This window comes from Oryzias latipes, chromosome 21 (assembly GCF_053564925.1).
Source record: "Oryzias latipes strain Hd-rR chromosome 21, Olatipes_Hd-rR_3.1".
Taxonomy (NCBI): domain Eukaryota; kingdom Metazoa; phylum Chordata; class Actinopteri; order Beloniformes; family Adrianichthyidae; genus Oryzias; species Oryzias latipes.
Genome location: NC_136257.1, coordinates 1,560,338 through 1,579,135, shown reverse-complemented (window position 1 = coordinate 1,579,135; position 18,798 = coordinate 1,560,338). Strand labels below are relative to the sequence as shown.

Sequence of the window (18,798 nt, the reverse complement as noted above, 5' to 3'; positions counted from 1 at the left end):
TATTATTTTTATTATATACATAACATAAATTGTTATCATCATTATCATCAATATTCTTAGTATTATTATTAATGACAGAAATAACTTGGTTATCTTTAAAAAAAAATTACGTGGATTTATAAAATACTGGCATCTCATTAGCTACCTCAATACATACTATTAGGTCAGATTTATTTATTTTATATACAAACCAAGTTAAGGTGAGCAAACCTTTGAAATGTGCATACAAAAAAATACACCAAAATAAAAATACATAAAGGGACAAGGCAAGATGGCAAGGCAACAATTTAAACAATAGTTTTGATCAATTTAGATACATTACTGTAGTTTTCTTGTTTTTGTTTGAAATGCATTTAAGACACTTAAAATAATCAGAGAAATAAATCAAAAAGATACAAAACAAAGGGGCATGTGTTTTTCAATTTACATAAATGAATGAAGTGTTTAGATTTGTGAAGTGGTGTTTTTCCCACTTCACTGACAGAACACTAGTGGGCATTGCTGTGTTTAATTTGGCAGCAACTTCAGGACCCTCTTTCATATCTTTAAGCTGAGACAAATGTTCTTGACCAGTCCTAAGTGACTAAAAGCTTCCCAATGCAAGGCCATGAATCTCTGGTGCTTTTTAGCTAATGTCTTGGTGACATTTTCGAAACTTTTCAGTTGGGTTTTTAAAAAAAAGTTGTGCTTTGCCTCATATCACATTGACCACAGGTGTAGAATATTCCTGATACGTCGTGGATAAATGATGTTTAGGCTAGAGGTTTCTGGACGGAAACAGATGTTTAAAAACCTTATGATGCTCCACGATTGTGTTTCAGACCATCTGTTATAACCGGAGCTAACACAATATCAACTATCTGCAGTAGAAATAATTAAAGATACCAGTACAAAGCGAATGGCTCTTCACATAGAGCCCATCCTAAATATACCCCATCCTTGAAAAGGTAGCTAGATGTTAACATATCTGCAAGATTAGCATTTCTGAGAATAGTCAGCAGGGTCTGGGAACACATGCAAACTGATCAGTTACACCAGGGGTGGGCAATTCCAGGCCTCGAGGGCCGGTGTGTCTGCATGATTTTAAGATAGCCTTTCCCTACTCATGGCTGATTACCTAGTTCAGGTGTGTCCAGCCAATTAGAACATGCCAGAGCAGGGTATGCTGGAAAACATGCAGGAATGCGGCCCTCAGTGCCCACCTCTGAGTTACACCATCCTGTTTGTAAGTTCCACCACATTTGTTTCTTTGGTTCTCCAATCTGACACCAAGCACTTTTTCAACTGGTTCAACAGTTTTCCATTTCTGTTGAAAATACTTGCTTTGTTTTGCTTCCAAATTCAGGGAAGTGCTGACTGTGCACAGAGAGAGAGAGAGAGAGAGAGAGAGAGAGAGAGAGAGCGGTCCGTGTCAAGGCTTGAATGTATGACCGTCTTCAGCTGAGAAGCTGGACTGTAAGGTTCTTTTCATCTGAGTCTCACCAGTCTGCATGCAGACCTGGGGTCCGCCGGCATGACCTGATCCCTGTCAGACGGCAGCAGGGACCGGATGGTGGGCCTGGGTTTCCCCATCCCAACACAAAGCCCAGTCCAGTACATCATGGATTCCAAGACACTGACTCACCCCCCCACTCCCCTCTTCGCCTTCAGTCAACTCTCCCAACAATTGATCTAGTTGTTGCTGTTGGGTGGGCAACAGAAAAATGAGGGTGTCAGAATAATGGGACAGCAGCAGGAGGCTCCAGCTAATCTGATGTCAGAGACGTTTCTGTGCCAAAAGTTCAGCCCACACTTGGGGGGCCTTGATGATGATGATGATGATGATGATGATGTGCATTTGAATGTTCTGATAACACACTCCTTTGTGTATCTGTGTGTGTCATCAATCTGACTTTGAACAGAAACAAAGTATTGTGAGTTTGTGATCTCATCCAAATGCCATAAAAAGTGAGTAACCCTTGTGCTATCTTAGATGACCCCCCCTTCCATTGAGGTGTTCTCCCTACCATGACAAAGGTGGATAAAGGTGGAAAGATTTCCTGGAATCCATGGACACCAGTGAAGATCACAAATCATTGAAGAAAAAAGGTTCAGAGCACTGTCTAGTGGGTCTAGATGACCCAACGGTAAGTGCCTAGGATAGAACAAGGGTTACAAAAATGTTTTCACATCACATGATTGTAATTTTTAGGTTTTTGGGATGGGCTGCAGGATGCTGTAGTGGTTAGCGCTCTCTCTCACCTCACAGCAGGAAGGCTGTGAAAAATCCCAGCCAAGACCTTTCTGTGTGGAGTTTGCATGTTCTTCCCATGCATGCGTAGGTTTTCTCCAGCTTCCTCCTACAGTCCAAAATCATGCTTCATAGGTTATCCCCAGGTGTGAGTGTGTATGGATGCGTCTCTGTGTGGCCCTGCAACAGGCTGGCGACCCATCCAGGGTGTACCCCACCATCACCCAACAGTAGCTGGGTTAGGCTCTGGCAGCTGCATGATCCCAAAAAGGGATCAAACGGGTTAAGAAAATGGATGGATGGATACCATGGTCTCGGCTAATACTCTATTTTTATTGGCTGCAGGGTGTGGGTTCAAAACTGATAATGCACACCTAAAAAAGAAGATCCAGTTACAGAATTACCAAATATTCTATATTATTATATAAAAAAACACACATTGGTAACCGGAACAACAGAAACTTGGAACACAAGTGGACAGACGTTACTCTACAGCACATGTCAAACTCAAGGCCCGGGGGCTAAATGTGGCCCGCCGTGTCACTTTATGTGGCCCACGAGAACATCATTTATAGTTGATTACATATTATTTTATATTTTATTATGTGTAGCTGCAGTTGTAATTATTTAATGTTTGCAGGTCTTGTGTGTGTGTATCAATATCATGATGCTCAGGAACCTGATGGATTTGGTGATGCTTCTTGCTGTTGGTCTTTGACTCTAAGATCTTGTTCAGTCCTTCACAGCCAATTGATTCACCAACGGATTGAAGAACTGGCTGCCAGCACTTTATCCTGGTTCTTGAACCATTTCTTTGTTTGAAATGTCTGCACATTTTTGACAGTCTTGTCTGTTGGAAGAACACAGCAGTTGTAACTTTAGGACGCTAAGGAGTTCATCCTGGTCTTCTTCCTTAAAGTTGTTGATTGCTTCCTTCAAAACGTCCTCCCAGTAGGGCTGACACAGTTGATATATGCTTCAGTCAGACTGTCATGGAGTTAGCTCAAACCAAAAGCTTCACGGAGAGAGGGACACATGCTGGACACATGAATATGTGAAATTATGCCAACCAAAAGCCAAAACACGAGCAACTGAAGCCCTCGCTTTTTCTCAGAAAGTGTGACGTAGGAATCTCATGGGTAGTTCCACATGTTTTGGTCAAATGAAAGTCATTCTAAAACAAAATGTCTTTGGGAAGCCCATCCCCAACACCAGCTTCAATTTCTCCCTCATGAAGCGCACGCCTGAAAGAAACGTTTGCTTCCAGTATGTTTCTGTCAGCAAAAGCTTCAGTCACGTCCATTCAGCAGTTTGATTGGCAGATCACGATCACTTGCCTTTCCACTATGCTTTCTGCATTCACAAAGAATCTCAGTAGTGTTGGTTGAATCCTGGCTCAGGTTTCCTAAAGCAATGACATGTTTGATTCCATCTGTGTCTGTTGTTCATGTTTGGTCTGTGAACAGTTGGATCCATATGCAAAGTGGTTCAAACAGCACCGTCCTGGACCACATCGTCTTCCAAAGGGGTGTAAATCAAAGTGACGGTCAGATCTTCTGAAGTCACATTTAGATTTTCTCCAAAAAGCTTAACTTTTCTCTCACCTTCTATAATTCATCTCACTGGCTGACATACATCCAGAAATGTGGAAGAAGTTGTATTTTCGGATTGTGCAAATGTCGATGTACTAGAAGAAGGTGTGTTCATTGGTGTGAAGGTGGACACCGCTGGGATTGAACCCCTTTTCACTCGCAGCTCTTTCAGGATGACCTAAAGTCTCATTTGAGCGAAGTTCCTCTGGGAGATCACTGGGATCCAATTCACAACCGTCTTTTTTCGTTGAACAAAGATCAATTCTCAGCTGCTTGTGGTTTTTCTCTTCATACAAAGTTCCATCTGTAATGTCATCTGATAGTTGGTCTTCCCAACCCGTGAGACACAACATGAAGTCAAACCCTCAACACAGCCTTTTCTTGATTTTCCATTTGGGAAAAAAGCTTTTTTTTCTTTTCCAACAAGGCGCAAACCACGTCGTTTTTGTGTACTGTCATTTCTCTTATCCCGCCTGCCGTAGGTCTTCTCACTTGTTTAAATGTATGATTTTGGGGGTTCATCCAACCCAAAAACTGCAGTCTCCATAACAGGAAAGGATAGAAAGTTCCTCATCAGCAAGTCGCTTCGTAGCATCTGAGTCCACCTGAATGGAACAAAAGTAAAGACAGATTATTATTCAGTTAAAAAGGAACACAAACAATAAATGTGTTATACTGTGACAATATTATTTTACTGAGATGAAAAAGAAGACATTGTAGTTAAATATTCAGCATTTACTTTGCAAAAAGATCTAATATAGACTGTATGCTAGCTGCAGGGAAGGAAGCCGAGGACTAGTGAGCGTAGAAGCCACTATCCAGGATGAAACATCCAAGATGCATGAATACATCATGTCTCATACAACATGTCTCAGACAATGGAGAGCAGAGGATACAGTGCTGGAGGACAGATCCTCATGGGAGGGCAAACCCCTGCATGGGATGTACCACCGGACCATAACATGAAGTGGCTGATATCAAGAAGTCCTACCAATGGCTAGAAAGGGCTGGCCTACAGGACAGCACCGAAGCACTCATCCTGGCAGCTCAGGAACAAGGCCTGAGCTGACTGAGCGGACTAATCGAGAGCTGGAGGCTGCTCTCCGATGCGTCTGCTCACGCCGCCAGTCCTCCTGGAGTTCCCTGCTACCCTGGGTTGAGTACGCCCACAATATGTCATGAAAACGACATAAATGATCTCGTCATGACGAGAAAACGGTCACACAAAAAAAGTAGAGCAGGCCGTTTTCAGCTTATAGAGGCCAGCAGCAAAACCAATTTAAAAACTCCAAATAAACTGAAATTAAGACAGAGATTGTATTTGCTTTTATTATAATTGAAGTTTTATTTTGAGAGAGTGAAGCAACAGAGATAAGGACAAAATGCCAGAAAGGAACAAGGTGTATGATGAAGTCTGTGACGTGCAAATACTCATGACATGTGAACAGTGGTTTGTAATAAAACTGCAGGCGTGATTAGTTTACATGATACATAAAGAGCCACTTTTCTTTTTTGGTTACATCTGTTAACAATGGCACCGTGAGATTTCCAGAACCTTACTGAGGTATGCACAGCTGTAATACCTAAAGTGGTCCCTAGATGATCCATAACAGACACATGTACTCCAGACAACAGCTTCATCATAACCTATGCCAAGGATATCTCATTTTAACCTGAGTGTGTCTGTCTGGAATTCGTCTCTAGGACTTATGGACAAATGTTTTTAGAAAATGTTAGAAATGGGTGCAGGAAACTACTGAAACAATTGATTCGATTTTGGGAGTGATTCAAGATCCTTTTGCTGATCCAGGACTTTTTAAGGGATTCCTCCTCCTCCTCTAAGGACTCTGTGGCCACGAGGACATTCTGTTCAGGTTATTGTGATGATGATGCAACGTTCACATATTTTTCTCTTTTTTCTACAAGAATAATTACAAAAGACCAGCGGGCAGTAATTACAAACAGTGACGAAACACTGAGACAGAAGGTGTTAATCCTGGAGCCAATAGGAGGGCTTTTCTGGATTACATCACGCCTCCACATTAGCATACTGTAACACTAGTTAACCAGCTGACAGAAAGTTCTTCACTAGTTCACTAATGACTTTTAGAAGGATGCACTAATGAACTAGTAAGAAAATAAATAGCTCACTGTAATTTTTCTCTCTCACCAGTTAACTAGTAAGACTTACATACATCTCACTAGTCAACTAGTTAACCTTTTGCATGCCACTAGTAAACCAATACGAGACTTTGGACACATAGTTTACTAGTTAGCTCTACAGGAGCCTTCCTAGTGAACATGTAGGGAAATGGCATGTAACTAGTTTTTTTAGATTGTCACCACTTAACTAGTGTTTACTAGTGCACGTTTAAACATTATTAGTTAACTACTTTTGGCCTTACTAGTCAGGCTAAACCAACCTGATAGAGTTGATGTTAACGGAGCCCAACATTTGCATGTCATATTCAGAGCCGTGTGTAAGGAGCTGCCGTGCACATGTGAAGGGCGTGCTCTTCTAGCTTGTCTGCTTCTTCATCTTCAGGTGTGCAGCCACAGGTGAGCTGCAGTCTGCTCCTCCCTGTTCAGCTGTTGCTGCAGCTGTCACTCATTATGAGGGTAACGACGGCGACAGCAGACGTCCCACGGAGTCTCCAAAATCCTCGTCTTGATCAACACGATCAACCGCTCTGACATTTCAAAACTATTGTCTGCTTGTTTCTGTGAGAGACCACACACCACCCAGAAGTGCGGCGTGTGTGCGTGAAAGCCGGACAATGACTGAAGTCCCAGGGCAGCACAGACGCTGGCACAATGAAACTTATCAGCGTGGGAGCTGGGAGATGGAAACACTCAGGAAAGAGGAGGGGCAGCTGAAATCCAAGCTAAATCACAGGGAACAGCTGAGTCATGCTGAAAGAAGACTTTAGGAGTATTACAGTTCAGCAGGTCTCCTGGTGTTTTCCAAACTGACAAATCTGTTTTTCTTCTTTGGAGATGGAAACCATCAGCTGCAGTGTGGACCTGGCAGCATGGTGAATAACACTCCATATTTGTGAACATGAGGATCTGTGTGACTCACAAAAACAACAACCGTCCCTCTGTTGTAGCACACTGCCCACCCTGGTCCCACCTAGAGGAGGCAGAAACAACAGTGGAGCTCATGGTTGCCTCATCCTCTGTTGTGTCTGTGCTCCTCTCGAGTCCGTTCACGCCCACCCTGATGTTGACTCAGGTGTGTGCGTCGCCTTGGCTTTGAGTGACAGTGCAGGAATGACCTCAGAGCTCTTCCTCCACTCCCTCCTCACAGATGACTGTTTGCTTTGGGTTTATGGGCTGAGCCCTGATCTTTGATGTGACCACAGGGAGGAAGAGGAGGTTGAGCATCCTAGACTAACAATTTAAAGATGTCTCCATCTAGTCTCTCACTGGTGCTTTTCTTCCGCTTAGTCCTCTTTATTTCCCCGTGATGTCCTTAGAGCCGCTTGTCTTTGTTAAAGAAAGAGTGGAGATTTGGTTCAAAATAGGAAAATTAAAAGGCTATAGGTGTCATTACATGGCAAGCAGCAATGAATGGCTTTGTTTGTTTGTTTTATTATTGCTTTTTATTAATTATTTTATTGGTATCCTATATGATAAGACCAAAGTCTAAGCAAGTCTTCAAACTATACGTGCCATGCGTATAACTGTGGTCAAACAGGAAGGGTGTACTCAGGCTGGACACATTGGGTCCGCTTTAGGTCAACCACAGTTTCCACCTTATCATCTCTTAACAGAATTCTCTTAAACCACAGTGATGAGACAAGGCAACTCATTGAAATGTGGTCAGTTGATCATCAAAACCATTTTTACGTGACTCACATCTCTTACTGTTTTCCCACAATCTATACGTCATAAACGCTCATCAGCGTTCCTCCTCAGTAAGCGCCGTGCAGCTCGCCTCCTCCGGACCGAAGTCAAAAGTGTTAAACCTGACATTGAGACAGACATTAAACATTGGTCAGTGAAACACACAGTTGGAATCAGACAATTCAATTCAATTTCAATTCAATTTTATTTGTATAGCCCAAAATCAAAACAACAGTCGTCTCGATGGGCTTCGAAGTAAAACATGAACTCAAAAGGATCACGAATACAAAGAGTTCAATAGGAAAATACTAAGTCGAGCCGAGCCGGAGACACACACAGCCAGGTGTAGGAGCAGGAGCAGAGACGAGGTAAACGGTCAGAAACAGGAGCACGGATGAACCAACTGGAGTCTGGAAGCACTCCCACCCCCCAGGAGGGGAGAGGAAAAGAGGGACAATACATGAATCACTGCACCAAACAGAGGCATGGAGAACTAAATGATAAATTATGATCAAGAATAGAGGAGAGGAAGGGTAGAAGTAGGTGAGAAAAGAGGACAGAACCCCAGTGCACCATAGTTACCCCAGCTTCAACTTCTAGCAGCCTTTAAAACAAATAGTTATTGTTATTAATTTTAATTTAAACACATTAACATTAAGTTAAATATTCTCTGAATACTAACTAGTCTGACAATAATCCTGTCCACAGGGGAATGTTTTCAGTCTAACTTTGAATGTAGAAACTGAGTCGGCCTCTCTTCCATGAGCTGGGAGTTTATTCCATAAGACAGGGGCTTGGTGGCTAAACGCTCTACCTCCAACCGTACTTTTACTAATTCTAGGAACCACAAGCAGTCCTGCATTTAGTGAGTGAAGTGTTCTGATTGGATGGTAAGGGACTATGAGGTCCTTAATGTAGGACGGGGCCATTCCATGTAAGGCCTTATAGGTTAACAGGAGGATCTTGAACTTGATTCTAGAATCAACTGGGATCCAGTGAAGTGAAACCAACACAGGAGTGATGTGATCTCTTCTGCTAGTTCCTGCTAACAATCTAGCTGCTGCGTTCTGAACAAGCTGGAGACTTCTTAAGGAACTCTTAGGACACGCTGCTAACAAGGAGTTACAGTAATCCAGCCTCCACGTAACAAATGCATGGATGAGTTTTTCAGCATCACTCTTAGAAAGTAGATTTCTGATCTTAGCAATATTCCACAGGTGAAAAAAGGCAGTTCTACACGCCTGAGATATGTGAGCCTTAAATGATAAATCCTGGTCAAATAAAACCCCAAGGTTTCTAACTGTGGAATTGGGGGCTATACTTATGCCATCCAGGGAGACTATCTGAGCAGACAGAGTATCTCTGAGGTTTTTAGGACCTAGTATAATGACCTCAGTTTTTTCTGGGTTCAAGAGGAGGTAATTAATTGTCATCCAGGTCTTGATGTCACTGATGCAGGCGTTCAGTTTCTCTATCTGGTCATTCTGGTCAGGCTTCATGGATAAATACAACTGCGTATCATCGGCATAACAATGAAAATTAATGCTGTGTTTCCTGATTATGTTTCCTAGGGGTAGCATATAAAGCGTAAACAGGATGGGTCCTAAGACTGAGTCCTGTGGGACTCCATAGTTGACTCGAGTGCACTGAGAGGAATGTCCATTTACATTAACGAACTGATACCTATCGGACAGATAGGATTTAAACCACTGGAGAGCAGATCCTCTGATCCCTATGTCCTGCTCTAATCTATGGAGAAAAATACTGTGGTCGATAGTGTCAAAGATAAGTATCAGGACTTCCATTATTCTTTCTCTAGTTGTTTTCGCTCCCCCTCGTAATTCCTGGCCAATGACGGAAGAGATCTTTGGTCACGTGGTTTTGTTTACAAGCTTTGGTTCGTAACAGAATGTCTGATAGACGGCAGTTCAGGACTTGATCTAGACCAAATTCAGCTGACTCGGTCTGGACCAACAGACTTCTCCGGTCTGAATACAGCCTAAGATACAAGTCATGTAATGAACTGCACCCTGGAATAGGACTTGTTTCTGAATTGAATGTAGGAGGACGACAAGTAGAACCAGCATTTTAGTGTTTAGAGGATCTTGATTTACCACCAGATCCACAGATGAGTGCCGAGGATTTCCTAACACAGTAATCTGGTGAGGTGCAGCACAGAGCAGGTGACGTCTCTGCATCAGGAGGGGATTCCTCAACACCAAAGGGGTTGGACTGGAATTTCCCTGACCAGCAATGAACGGCAAGAAGCAGAGTAAAGAGGAGGATTTCAAACACTCCTCGATCTCCCAGGCAGAAGCAGTGGAGGAGAACCGAGCAGGAAACCTCCAAAGGGACAGGCAGAAAAAGTGTCAAAAACGTGAAAAGCTGAAAGACATGAATTAGGATTTGCTGGAACGTGAAACGACTAGACGAACTGACAGTGTAAAGGTGAAACATCTTCTCTTCCTTTGGGCTTTCCCTTCAGGGTCTCCATAGCCAATCAGCTTCCTCAGTCTGTCCTCTAACAGCAGCTACCTTCATGTCCTCTTCATCCTCTACCAGCAGCTACCTTCATGTCTTCTTCATCCTCTACCAGCAGCTACCTTCATGTCTTCATCATCATCTACCAGCAGCTACCTTCATGTCTTCATCATCCTCTACCAGCAGCTACCTTCATGTCTTCATCATCCTCTACCAGCAGCTACCTTCATGTCTTCATCATCATCTACCAGCAGCTACCTTCATGTCTTCATCATCCTCTACCAGCAGCTACCTTCATGTCTTCATCATCCTCTACCATCAGCTACATTCATGTCTTCATCATCCTCTACCATCAGCTACCTTCATGTCTTCATCATCCTCTACCAGCAGCTACCTTCATGTCTTCATCATCCTCTACCATCAGCTACATTCATGTCTTCATCATCCTCTACCATCAGCTACCTTCATGTCTTCATCATCCTCTACCAGCAGCTACCTTCATGTCTTCTTCATCCTCTACCAGCAGCTACCTTCATGTCTTCATCATCATCTACCAGCAGCTACCTTCATGTCTTCATCATCCTCTACCAGCAGCTACCTTCATGTCTTCATCATCATCTACCAGCAGCTACCTTCATGTCTTCATCATCATCTACCAGCAGCTACCTTCATGTCTTCATCATCCTCTACCAGCAGCTACCTTCATGTCTTCTTCATCCTCTACCAGCAGCTACCTTCATGTCTTCATCATCCTCTACCAGCAGCTACCTTCATGTCTTCTCCATCCTCTACCAGCAGCTACCTTCATGTCTTCATCATCATCTACCAGCAGCTACCTTCATGTCTTCTTCATCCTCTACCAGCAGCTACCTTCATGTCTTCATCATCATCTACCAGCAGCTACCTTCATGTCTTCATCATCCTCTACCAGCAGCTACCTTCATGTCTTCATCATCCTCTACCAGCAGCTACCTTCATGTCTTCATCATCATCTACCAGCAGCTACCTTCATGTCTTCATCATCCTCTACCAGCAGCTACCTTCATGTCTTCTTCATCCTCTACCAGCAGCTACCTTCATGTCTTCATCATCCTCTACCAGCAGCTACCTTCATGTCTTCATCATCCTCTACCAGCAGCTACCTTCATGTCTTCATCATCATCTACCAGCAGCTACCTTCATGTCTTCATCATCCTCTACCAGCAGCTACCTTCATGTCTTCTTCATCCTCTACCAGCAGCTACCTTCATGTCTTCATCATCATCTACCAGCAGCTACCTTCATGTCTTCATCATCCTCTACCAGCAGCTACCTTCATGTATTCATCATCATCTACCAGCAGCTACCTTCATGTCTTCATCATCCTCTACCAGCAGCTACCTTCATGTCTTCATCATCCTCTACCAGCAGCTACCTTCATGTCTTCATCATCATCTACCAGCAGCTACCTTCATGTCTTCATCATCCTCTACCATCAGCTACATTCATGTCTTCATCATCCTCTACCATCAGCTACATTCATGTCTTCATCATCCTCTACCAGCAGCTACCTTCATGTCTTCATCATCCTCTACCATCAGCTACATTCATGTCTTCATCATCCTCTACCATCAGCTACCTTCATGTCTTCATCATCCTCTACCATCAGCTACATTCATGTCTTCATCATCCTCTACCATCAGCTACCTTCATGTCTTCATCATCCTCTACCAGCAGCTACCTTCATGTCTTCATCATCATCTACCAGCAGCTACCTTCATGTCTTCTTCATCCTCTACCAGCAGCTACCTTCATGTCTTCATCATCATCTACCAGCAGCTACCTTCATGTCTTCATCATCATCTACCAGCAGCTACCTTCATGTCTTCATCATCATCTACCAGCAGCTACCTTCATGTCTTCTTCATCATCCTCTACCAGCAGCTACCTTCATCTCTTCATCATCCTCTACCAGCAGCTACCTTCATGTTTTCATCATCTACCAGCAGCTACCTTCATGTCTTCATCATCCTCTACCAGCAGCTACCTTCATGTCTTCTTCATTCTCTACCAGCAGCTACCTTCATGTCTTCATCATCCTCTACCAGCAGCTACCTTCATGTCTTCATCATCATCTACCAGCAGCTACCTTCATGTCTTCTTCATCATCCTCTACCAGCAGCTACCTTCATGTCTTCATCATCCTCTACCAGCAGCTACCTTCATGTTTTCATCATCTACCAGCAGCTACCTTCATGTCTTCATCATCCTCTACCAGCAGCTACCTTCATGTTTTCATCATCTACCAGCAGCTACCTTCATGTCTTCATCATCCTCTACCAGCAGCTACCTTCATGTCTTCTTCATTCTCTACCAGCAGCTACCTTCATGTCTTCATCATCCTCTACCAGCAGCTACCTTCATGTCTTCATCATCCTCTACCAGCAGCTACCTTCATGTCTTCATCATCCTCTACCAGCAGCTACCTTCATGTCTTCATCATCATCTACCAGCAGCTACCTTCATGTCTTCTTCATCATCCTCTACCAGCAGCTACCTTCATGTCTTCTTCATCATCCTCTACCAGCAGCTACCTTCATGTCTTCTTCATCCTCTACCAGCAGCTACCTTCATGTCTTCATCATCTACCAGCAGCTACCTTCATGTCTTCTTCATTCTCTACCAGCAGCTACCTTCATGTCTTCATCATCATCTACCAGCAGCTACCTTCATGTCTTCTTCATCATCCTCTACCAGCAGCTACCTTCATGTCTTCTTCATCCTCTACCAGCAGCTACCTTCATGTCTTCATCATCATCTACCAGCAGCTACCTTCATGTCTTCTTCATCATCCTCTACCAGCAGCTACCTTCATGTCTTCTTCATCCTCTACCAGCAGCTACCTTCATGTCTTCTTCATCCTCTACCAGCAGCTACCTTCATGTCTTCCTTCTCTGCATCCAGAATCCTCTCTGGTCTTCCTCTAGAACTCTGGTAGCTCTAGACTCAGCATCTTTCAGTCTCAACCATCTCAGTCTGGCTTTATCTCCAGAACCTCTACCATGTTCTGTCCCCTCTGATGTCCTCTTTCCTGATCCATCCTGGTTCCTCCCAAAGAGAACCTCAGCATCTTCATCTCTGCTTCCTGTCTTCCTCAGTGTCTCTAGGAAACAACATGGCTGCTCTCTCCACACTTTTCTCCACCTTTCCTTTCATTCCAGCTCAAACTCTTCTCTGACACTTTTCTCCACCTATTCCAACCTGCCTGCTCTCTTCTTCACTTCTTTTCCACTCTCTCTGTTCCTCTGGACTGCTGACCCTAGACCCTTCAGATCCTCCTCCTCCTTCATCTCTTCTTCCTGTAACCTCACTCTTCCTCTTGGGTTCCTCTCATTCACACACATGTTCTCCGTCTTGCTGCCGCTAACCTTCATTCCTCTCCTTTCCAGGACAAACCTCCACCTCTCTAGCTTCTGCTCCACCTGTTCTCTGCTCTCACTACAAATCACAGTATCGTCTGACATACAGTGGTGGACAAAAAAGTTGGTACCCCTCAGTTAAAGAAAGTCCACAATGCTCACTGAAATGACTTGAAACGTTTAAAAGTAACCATAAATTAAAATTTATTGTAAATTGAATAATCAAAATCAGCCATTACTTTTGAGTTGTTGATTAACAGAATTATTTAAAAAAACAAACTGATGAAATAGAGCTGGACAAAAATGATGGTTCCTAGAATTTATATTTTGTTGCACAACCTTTTGAGGCAATCACTGCAATGAAACGGTTTCTGTATTTGTCAATGAGCCTTCTGCACCTGTCCACAGGTATTTTTGCCCCCTCCTCATGAGCAAACTGCTCCAGTTGTCTCAGGTTTGACGGGTGTCTTCTCCAAATGTTTCAGCTCCTTCCACTGATGTTCAGTGGGATTCAAATCTGGGCTCATAGGAGGCCACTTCAGAATAGTCCAACGCTTTTCTATCAGCCATTCTTGGGGGTTTCTGGCTGTGTGTTTTGGATCATTGTCCTGTTGGAAGACCCATGACCTGTGACTGAGACCAAGCTTTCTGACACTAGGCAGCACATTTCTACCCAGAATGCCTTGATAATCTGGAGATTTCATTTGACCTTCACAACTTCAAGACATCCTGTGCAGATGCAGCAAAGCAGCCCCAAAACAGAACTGAGCCTCCTCCATGTTTCACAGTAGGGACAGTGTTCTATTGGTTGGATGCTTCATTCTTGAGTCTACCAACATAGAGCTGATGTTTCTTACCAAAAAGCTCCAGTTTGGTCTCATCTGTCCAAAGGACATTTTCCCAGAATGCATTTTTGCACATTCCAGTCTGGCTTTTTGATGATTTCCTTTCAACAGTGGTGTCCTCCTTGGTCGTCTCCCATGAAGTCCACTCTGGCTCAAACAACCACAAATGGTGCGATCTGACACTGATGTACCTTGATCTAGGAGTTCACCTTTAATGTCTTTGGAGGTTGTTCTGGGCTCTTTGGAGACAGTTCCAACTATCCGTCTCCTCAGTTTGTCATCAATGTTCCTCTTCCATCGTCCAGGGAGGTTGGCTACTGTCCCGTGGGTCTTAAACTTCTGAATAATATGTGCCACTGTGGTCACAGGAACTTCAAGCTGCTTAGAGATGGTTTTATAGCCTTATAGGGTACCAACTATTTTGTCCACCACTGTAAGAATTGAAACTGAGCCACTTAAATACCGTTGAACACGCCTGGAGGAAAACGAGTAATCACCCAGCACAGGTGAGTGAAAGTTAGTGAAGGAAAAAGGAGGGTGGAAATGAAGGTGCAGGACAGTATCAGGACAGAATTGAACTTTACTGATCTCACAGAGGAGAAATTCACCAGTCACAGCAAGTCAAAGGAAAAACAGGTAACAGATCACTGATCACCACATTAGGCCAACATGAACGTAGAAAAACAGATAAATTAATACTTTGGATGACCTCGGTAGACAGAGGAGTTGTGCAGTCTGAATGATCTGCACCAACACTCGTTCCTGCTCTGGGGGTGTCTGAAGGAGCTCATAAGTCCACCTCCTCCACAGAGTCCAGATGACAGCCCAGGACAGAGATGGTCCTCCTGACCAACTCATTTTGTTATTATTGTATTCAATTGTAGTTTGTCCCTTGCACCCTGCCTAAGTCTTAGTCACAACTGCCTTGACAGGTGGATGCAGACTGTCTGCAGGTGAGAAATGAGGCACGCAGGTGGACCACTGCAAATTCTAAGATCACAGACCACCAGGTGAGTCAGTATATGACGCACCAAATGTAAGACATCCTCTCCTAAAAATAATTATGTGACAAATTCCCCTCATTTAGACATTTCTTTCCATGTGTGCTGAATTTATATCCCAATATGTCAGTATTTGTAACAATTAAAGCTTCATCTGTGACTTGAGAGTATGTATCTTTAATGCTAAATATAGATCTACATATTAATGATAAATGTTAAATATGAATGTAAATACAAATGTTAAATAGCAATGTCAAATGTCCAGTTATATGTGAATAAAAAAGGTAATTAAAGCCGTGAGTCTGCGTTGCATGGCCTGTGTCAGGGTCCGCTCGGCAGAGATTGAGCCACAGGACAAAAAGATCTTCAAATCAGGGGTTTTTATTTTACCCAACACAACACGACAGGGGCTCAAATTAAAATGGGGTCAACTTAACAAAAATGTAACTGAGCGAATCAATAACAAAAGCTCAAACCAACTGAACTCAAACTGACCCCCCAACAGGAAACATTAGGGAGATTTTATACTGGCTGATCAGACCAATGACACAATAGGGAGGGGAGCACAAATACAAAACATTCAAAACCTAAATATTAATTAAAGTAGTAAATTACTAGTAATTTAACGCTTCAACAGAAACTGAACTTGTACCTCAAAGCAAGCTTAACATATTCCAAAAAATACAAACAATAGTCCAACATAAGAATACACTTCGTCTTTCCCCTCCATCTTCTCCAGATGGAAGTTGTCCATGCTCCTCCCTTTCCAAGTCATCAGGAGCTTCTTCAGCTCCTCCCACTGCCACATCATCAGGAAGTTTCCTGCTCCAGCCTCTGCCCCAGCATCAGGCCTCAAACAGAACTCAAAGAATAGAATTTCTCAAAACAATACAAAATTAACTAAATGTGTGCACAAGTCATTTAGTCAATTTTGTTATGAAATGTGTGAAATAAAATGAAATGGTTTATTCAAGAGAAAAATATAACAAATGAACTTAACTTAACTGTGGGGCAGTGGGTTCTGCCCTCACAGCCTGCAATCCACTTTTTTCAAAATGGCGGCTTTTCTGTTGGTTTTATCTCCATAGCAACCATTTTATGTTTTGTTCAACTGGGGATCACGAACAGATTGACATACGTTTCAAAAGAATTGGAAAAAGTAAACCTTTGGTTTTCCTTAGCAACCGAGGTTTTTTGCTAACCACGCCCACATTCCTTCTATGTCCGTATTCAATGTAATATACATTTGTTCAGTTTTAGCCATGGGTACATTCATTAAGTCTTAACATTATTCTAATTGCAACATTTTTTCCTAAACTGCTTCCTAGAGATGGCCGAGAAGTTCGGAAATTATCGATGAAGATCGAGTTTTCGTTTGCATCTGGTACTAAAAGTGCTTCTTTTTTTTCTAAATTCAAGATGGCGACCTCTTACCGCTGTCAAAGTTTCTACAAAACTCCAGAGGTGGTACTACACTAAAGCTGGGGGCATGCGTATGACATTTCGTGAAAAATGTGGTTGACCAAATGTGGACGACAGGTCGCATCCTGGGAGCCGGCATAGGGATCGGGATCCAGGACGTAGCCACCTTCTCCAACCATAGATGGGACGGTCTCCGGAAACCCCGCTGCACCAAAAGGGAAACAGCGGGTTCAGAAGAGAACCATCGGATCGATCCACCATATTGGACGTGTTTTTTTTACCTGCTGTCACTGAAAACGTCACATGCCTATAGTTGAGTCCCTGATTGGTTGACGCGACGCGGCAACCTCGGCACAGTTCAGATTTTTTTACTCTAATCCGTACCGGCGTGCTGCCCAAATCGTGCTGCTGCTCAGACAAAAGAGGAAGTTGCTCCTGCAATGTCCTCGTTCGGGATCTACCTCGGTTTGTTCCCAGACCCACCCGCCATCCAGCAACGCCTCAGGAGTCGTGTTCTTAATCGCAGACAAGTAGAGCATTGTGATGCATGCAGATCTGCTCAACTCTTCTTGGTATCAGTTGTCTTTTGCCAGCTCCCTTCTCTAGAGAGCAAAGGAGGCTGCTTTGATTTTCTGCTCAGGCTTCATCCCACACTTCAACCCACACACATCAGCTGAAACAGGATATGCCTAATGGTCTGGAAGATCCCCGCCTGAGCCCATCATTGTTCTAATTTTCTTTTCAAACGTTTACTTATGATCAAACCGCAGGCTAGTATGACGTGACGGCAGAGGTGGAGGGGGGGCAGAGTGTAAACACAGGGGTTACTATGGAGGCGGCAGTCTGAGAAATGCAGTGTGTGTGTGAGTGTGCATGTGTGTGCGCGCCTCAACGCTGACTTGGAACGACCTTGTTACCGCAGAGGATGTGGGAGTGAGAGGAAAAAGACAGCTCTGCATGCCATGAGTCTGTGAAGCAGTCTGATAAAAGAGAGCTCTGTGGAAAAGCTCAAGCTTGTTTTACCTACCGGCAGTGTGTGAGAACCCTGAGAGGACGTGCTGCAGCCCCGGGTGGCTCACCGCCCCCCAACCGCCCCCCAGCACCAATCCTTCAGATACTCACTCCACCCATTTCCCTTTAACTGTTTTCTCACATTTTTCCCCTCCGGTTCTGGTTACCAAACGGGCTGAATGCAGTGGAAACATGGTGGTCGCTTTCATCTGAACTAGGCAGAACCCGACCAGCTCACGGGCAACGCCGTGTTCAGGCTCCGCCCTCCCGTCCCAAGAGCTCATTCAGGTGAGCTGTTGGTCCAGGTACCAACGGTTCTGGGATCAACCAGCGGAACATTATCCTCTGCAGGAGCATCAGACCCCCAGCGACGGCCAAACAGCAGACACAATTGACCCCAAAAGGGTAGTGGTTACGTCCTCCTTCTGACACCCACCTACCCCTCACAACAGACCCATGAGCAAACCCAGAGGCTCCAGGAAAATCAGAAGAAGGGTTCACTTCCATGGCTCCCCCAGTCAGGCACTGGACCTCAGGAGCTGTGGGTCTGCCAGGTCCCCATCCTCACAAAACTCCAACTCTGGCAGTAAAATAAAATAACACAACTCCATGCAAGTGCTGCAAAGGAGGGGCGGGGGGCATGCGGTACACTACAACATTCCTTAGTTGAGCAAGCCCATAATCATGGAGTATTACATGCAGAGCCATGAAGTTTGAGGGTTTGGGCCATGGTGGGGGTTAAAAAGGAGCCAGCTTTTTCCCATGACCTTCCTTGGCATCAACATTTCTCTTGAGTTTTGAAAACCAGTGTACCCCCACCCCCCTTTTCTCTAAACACCAAGATGGATGAAGGAGAACAATGAGAAAAAACAAAAGTGAGTGGAGATGAGAATCAGAGCAGAGGGATTTGTGGGCCAGGTCCTGCAGACGGCCTTGAAGACCTGTGGGAGGAGCTTAAATTCTGTTTTC

General features: G+C 43.9%; 1 long non-coding RNA gene across 1 annotated transcript in view; it reads right to left on the bottom strand.

Annotated features, from left to right (window-relative positions):
- Positions 1-159: 159 nt before the first annotated feature.
- LOC144988579 (uncharacterized) overlaps positions 160-18,798 on the bottom strand; it is a 27,092-nt gene continuing 8,453 nt past the window's right edge. Inside the window, exons 2-3 of the long non-coding RNA XR_013652501.1 lie at positions 7,684-7,793; positions 160-4,427 (exon numbers count right to left, since the gene is read on the bottom strand). This is a non-coding gene — a long non-coding RNA (uncharacterized LOC144988579). The remainder of the gene's footprint in view (positions 4,428-7,683; positions 7,794-18,798) is intronic.